Genomic DNA, 6,000 nt, shown 5'->3' on the forward strand with positions numbered 1-6,000 from the left:
GCATATCTGTTTTTAGAAAAAAAGAAAAACAATCGAAGACATTCCTCCAACAGTCACTGTGTTACGTTTCTTCATTTCTGTTGTGACAAAAGAGAACAATGGGTCTTTCAGAGTTTATAACAGCTCTAAAAATGATTGTTTGCTTAAGCTTCAGCACAGACAACTCACATGAATATATTACAACCTCCAATAGCAGCCAATATTATTCTTTTGCTAGAGATAGTTCAGGATGTGCCTCTTTTTGAATTGTTTAAGCATGTACATCTACTCCCAGGCTCATACAATTACTTTAGAAACTGCTAATGGCAGCCTTGCATCCATGCGTACACAGAGCCTGGAAGTTCCAAAGCACCTTTTTCAAAGGATTTGTACAGAGGAGCATTAAACGAGGCCTTTACTCTGTAGATCTAGATCTGAAGACATTCCTTAAGTGATGTCCTAACAGCCAGGAACCACGCTGAGACAAGGAATAGGTCTCTAGTGTTTTATTACTGCTACATAACAGAAAATCCTAACAAACTGCAGAAGTGCAGGAAAAACCCAGACATATAAACCCCAAAGACTAAGGCGGGCCCGATCTGTGTCTCTTTGAATGGCCACCTAATAGCTCAGTACTACGCATGCGCTTTACAGCCTGGATGGGAGCCCCCTGCTCGCCATCCTCACTCATGACAAGTTACTTATTTGCTCAGACTGAAGCAACTGATATCTAAGAAGGAGCTATTAAAATTACAGAGAATCAATTTTTTTCCAAATGTACACTGATGCATGACCAATGGTCATTATGAACTGTACAGGCATCAAAATCCATCAAACAACTCAGTGCCTTTAAATTTCTGTAACAGTCATGCTTCAAGGACATAGTTTAGTTTGCCCTTTTCTAAAATAAAATCAATCCTCTTCTTTGGTACCCTTGTAATAATCCTTTTATTTGTCAGTCAGCAATTTTTTAATAAGATTTTATTAAGTTTCACGTGAAGATAAAAGCTACAGAAAAACAAAAAACTACGAAGAAAAAAAAAACTAAAGAAGTGTAGAAACACAAAAGAAAACTTTTCAAAATTACAAAAAGAGGTGACTTCCGACTTTTAACAGCAAGGATATACAACAATTTTCCATAATCAATCCCTTACTCTATATCAAACCAAAATCACATTATTTCTATAAATCATTCCATTGGCATATTATAAAAATCACTAAATACAGTTGCTCCCTCCCCTTAATTAAAAGTGTGTGTGTGTGTGTGTGTATGTGTGTGTGTGTGTATATATATATATACACACACATACACATATATACATACATACATACATGCACACACACACACACACACATACTGTATATATACTGTGTGTGTGTATATATATATTTCAATGGTATCTTAAAGTATAAATACTGTTCAGCTACTGAGTTCATAAGAAAATGGAGAGCATTTTCTTATTTTCTTTTTTATTGAGAGCATAAGATAAATTGGATTCAATTATATATGGGATACTGGAAAGAAAAAATTGGATTCAATTATATACTGGACACTGGACAGACCTTAAACATAAATTTAATAGTATTGAACAAAGCAGTGTTTCATAGAACAGCATTTCTTTTTGAGAAGAAGTCCATTGTACCATACAGATTAAATCAAATGAATCTAATAAAAATCTGAATTAATTTCACTCTTATTTATTCTCTTTCTAAAAAAATTGATTCTATTGCTCTAAAACTATCTCTAAAAGCAGCTTAGAAATATGGCATGTCCAAATAACATAACAAAATAACTATCTGAAAAACAACTCAGTAACTACACAGCAACAATTTAAAAAATATTTTAACTTACTTTGTAGGTATATTTATGCCACAAGAGTAAAATAATCTGTCCTTTCCCATAGCAGAATTACCTTTCATTTCCAAGAGCTAATCGTTTTATAAACTATAAAATACCCCTAAACCACAGAGCCATATAAAGTAGCAATTATGTAATTAATGGTATTGAAATGTAAACATTGCACACAAGAGATTTCAGTATCCTTAGCCACTTTTTGTAGCTTCACAGGGTGCCAAATGCTTTAGAAAGAATTCCACTCAAGATCATACTTTAACTCTTGTGTTACCGATATTATCAACACCAGAGGGCAAATGTGATGTAGCACCCCACACTATTTCAGTTTTTTGACTGATCAAAACCACTTCTACTTCATAAGCTCTTCGAAAGTTTACCATCTCAGTAAATCTGAAAGCAGCACTTCCTCTTCTTTGAAAAGCTGCGTATTCAATAACAAAAACTGCACAACCTGCATCACAGGGACTATAAGGGGCCCACAGGGGTCAGGCACATACCCTTACAGTGGCCAGGTACTCCTATCACCAGCAACCAATTTCCACATGGATATTCTCTCTGAATCATCCTGCTGCCTTCTTTGTACAGGTGGTCCTCAGGTTACAACCACTTATTCATTGACAGCGCTGAACTAAGGTATTTATGATGGGTCCTCAGAGTTTTGGCCATCGCTTCTCCCGCTGCCATCATGACTGCATTGTTCTTGATGTGTAGAAAAGCAAAGAGATCCAATCTCTCTGCTCTGGGGGGGCAGGATCAGGCAAAGGAGAGATTGCCTACAGAAATTGTTTTTTTCCTCCCCCCACAAAGCAGAGCAATTGCAGAAGAAAGTATTTCAAGAGAGTACTGCAAGATGTTTGCTTAGTGCACCCACAGCTCCCAGCTGCCAGCATCACATTGCTTTTGATGTGTAGAAGAGCAAACAGTTTACTCTCTTGCAATCCCTTCCTCTCCAATCATTCTGCTCTGCAAGAGAGGGGGAAAAAAACACAGTCCAGGCACAGGACGTGTACTGCCTGTAATGGTGATCATGTGATCACGTGACTGAGGGACACTGCAAAGGTTGTAAAAGGTCCTCAATTGGCTGTAAAGTTGAAGGTGTGGTCAGTAAGTGAGGACTACCTGTAGCTGTAGATGGGATTTAGGGGTTTCTGTGTGCTCAGGCCCAGCCTCCTTTATCTGCTTCAGGTGACATTTTTCCTTTGATCCTTGAGGACTGACTTCCTTCTTATCTTCCTCCCCAAAGGATCTTTTTGACAAGATTCTTAGCTTTTGCCCTCCCTGCTTAAGTGCCCGCTTCATCTTTAGGTTATGGCAGCTTCATCTAGTCTCAAACTCCAATGGTCGTTGGCAGGTATGTGTGTACAGTACATGTCTACATAGCCAAAGTCCTAATCAGGGCGCTTGATATCAATATAAAAAAAAATTCTGATCATCTGAATATTTTACATGGTTTACTATGGGAAAAGCAACACCATCCAATCAATATTATAATACTACCTCTAGGGGAAAAAAAAGATGGAATTTAGCTGCAGCCTGCAGTCACATTCCTCTCCCCAGGTGAACTTTAAATGTCCAGTTTGTAACAGAGCTATTGTCTATTTAAATCCCAGATTTTTAATCTGTGTCCAATTCTCAGAAACTGCCTGGACAAGTCCCTGCAGTTTTCTTGGCAAGGTTTTTTGGAAGTGGTTGCCACTGCCTTCTTCCTAGGGCTGAGAGTGAGTGACTGGCCCAAGGTCACCCAGCTGGCTTCGTGCCTAAGGCAGAACCGAACTCACGGTCTCCCAGTTTCTAGCCCGATGCCTTAACCACTACACCAAACTGGCTCTCAAATCCCAGAGAGTCTACGTTTAATGGTGCCACCCCTTCTCAAGGCCAATTTGTAGAGAAGATCAGTTATTTCATTTGCTCTATGAAAAAAGGAAATGCTCTGATTTGTTGCCTAAAGCATCAGCTCACTGAGGAATATTATAAAGAAAGCAATAAATTATCGAACAATCATTCCACAATCATGTTACCAAAGTCAAGAAGATGGAAAACGTGTTCTTTGGGTTTCCTTCCCTTTCAAGAGCAATGTAATTCTCATTTATGTCTCTAGTTCATACATGCCTTATATATATTGTACTGACAAACTTATGGAGGATAGCAGTTTACAACATACTGGAGAGCCAACTCAATAACACCGAATCTGGATAATCTGCTAGATAAGACTGCTACCTCTATACCTTCATGCCCTTTCCCAACTTAAAATCATACATGCAAACCTGTGGAAGGAAGACCTTTTCTCCATCCACAGCTATAAACAGGCTGGGGGGGGGGTTGTTCCTAATTAGATGGCCCTCTATTTTCCTTTTAATTTTAAAACATGTGGAGAGTTACACAACAGAACATCCATTACACCCAACTGTACTTCATTTTGCTGTTTGTGAACCAACGGTTCACCTGTAGATTTTTTATACTGCTTTTTAAAAATTGTATTACTAAATCCCCAACATTACAATTTGTTTTCATTCCCCACAAACTACTATTACATTCTTAGAGTTGCAATTGAGCAGTATTAAAAGGACAAGGATAGAAGGTGTCTGTCAGATCAAGTAAAAGGAAAGAGTGATAAATAGTATCAATTCCCTAAGTTATGTTACTGTAAATGTCTATTCTGGCTAGATTCACTTAATATGCAAAGCCAAATTGTGGTTTCACCATTTGTGGCAAAAGCATGCTGTGCAAATACAGCTAGGTTTATATATATATAAATATATATAAATATATATAAATTTATTCACCGCCCATCTCCCCCTCATGGGGGACTCTGGGCGGTTTACACGCGTTGGCTGTAAAACATGACTTCTTCCAATTGTTCTGCAGGAAGTCAGCCACCCTTCTCTTCTTCCCTGACTCAGAAGCCACAGGACCGTTGTCTTTTGAGAAAAAGTCTCATTTCTAGAAAATCAGCTTTATAAGCAGAAAAGAACGCAGAATAAAGGAACTGTCATAACAGACAAGTTATACTTGAAAAGAATCTCCTAAAGTTTGTGACATATCACCCCAAAGTTCTAATTATTTTATAAATGCATGCCATATATTAGGATGGCATTTCTTGAATAGAAACATCTGTGGGGCAAGAAAAGAGAAAAATACGCACACAGCATGAAAAAGATGAGTAAGAGGCCTCTTCTAACCACGGCCGAGTTCCTATCTCCTAAGGCAGTTACAGCCTAAAGAAAATGGTCGGCTTTTAAAAAAGGCGGAAGAAAGGACACCCCTTGGCCTCCATCAAGTTTAACCCCTGCCTATTCTAACACATAGGATACTGTATTTCGGTTTCGCTTATACCAAAGGCAAGGGGGATTTTGGGGATAGGCGGACAGATGGATAAAAACCCAACAAGCACAAGCCTCTCCGCTACAGTAATGTGAATGACAGTACGAATGACCGGCAACCTCCCCGCCCTTTTTCTCTTAATTTTCCTTTAAAAACAAAAACAAAAACTGGTATTACCCAGTTAGGTTAATGAAACGTCTGCAAGCAAGCGACCAAGCTGAGAGGACCAAGAACTCCACAGTTCAACCCTGAGCTACAGATATTCTCTCCTCCTGAAAAAGAAAAAAAAAACTTTTGCTTAAAATCAAAACTGGCATCCAGACGGAGCGCGCTGCAAGCGCGGCTGTCCTGTCCCCGCTCGCGAATGCAACTGAGCAAGTCCTACAGATCATCAAATAAAGTAAGAAAAAAACGGGCGCCCGGGATGTTACCTCACCCGAGCTGGTCTTTGCGGAGGCTTCCTCCAAGCTCTCCGCTGAACGTCTCCGAGTTTCCCCCAGCTCTGGTCACCGGGAGGAGAAAGCGAAGCTGCTCCCCATGCGCCAGCAATTGCCGAGCTCGGCCTTCGGCGGGGGTGGCAGGCGAGGTCTCTTTCGTTCGTTCGGGTCCGCCTCTCCTGCTCCAGGTCTTCCGGAGGCAGGGCGAGGGGGAGGGGAAAGAGCCGCCGCCGCCGCCGCCGCCGCCGCCGCACAGCGATCGAGACCGAGCGAGGAGCAGCAGCCGACGCTCGCCGGGCCTGCGTTCTACAGCTCGAGCGCTAGCTGCGTCACCAAGCAAAACCGCGGAGCTTCCTGGAGAGGAGTGGCGCGCAAGGCCCCACCCCGAGGAGGAGGAGCCAAATGCCA

General features: G+C 40.9%; 1 protein-coding gene across 2 annotated transcripts in view; it reads right to left on the reverse strand.

Moving 5' to 3' along the window:
* The window catches only part of JAK2 (Janus kinase 2), a 93,645-nt gene extending 87,859 nt beyond the window's left edge, over nucleotides 1–5,786 (reverse strand). For both annotated transcript variants that reach the window (XM_063295075.1, XM_063295076.1), the window contains exon 1: nucleotides 5,592–5,786. The gene's annotated coding sequence lies outside the window, so the exon portion shown is untranslated. The remainder of the gene's footprint in view (nucleotides 1–5,591) is intronic.
* Between the last annotated feature and the right edge of the window lie 214 nt (nucleotides 5,787–6,000).

The sequence above is a fragment of the Candoia aspera genome, chromosome 2, assembly GCF_035149785.1.
Source record: "Candoia aspera isolate rCanAsp1 chromosome 2, rCanAsp1.hap2, whole genome shotgun sequence".
Classification (NCBI taxonomy): Eukaryota; Metazoa; Chordata; class Lepidosauria; order Squamata; family Boidae; genus Candoia; species Candoia aspera.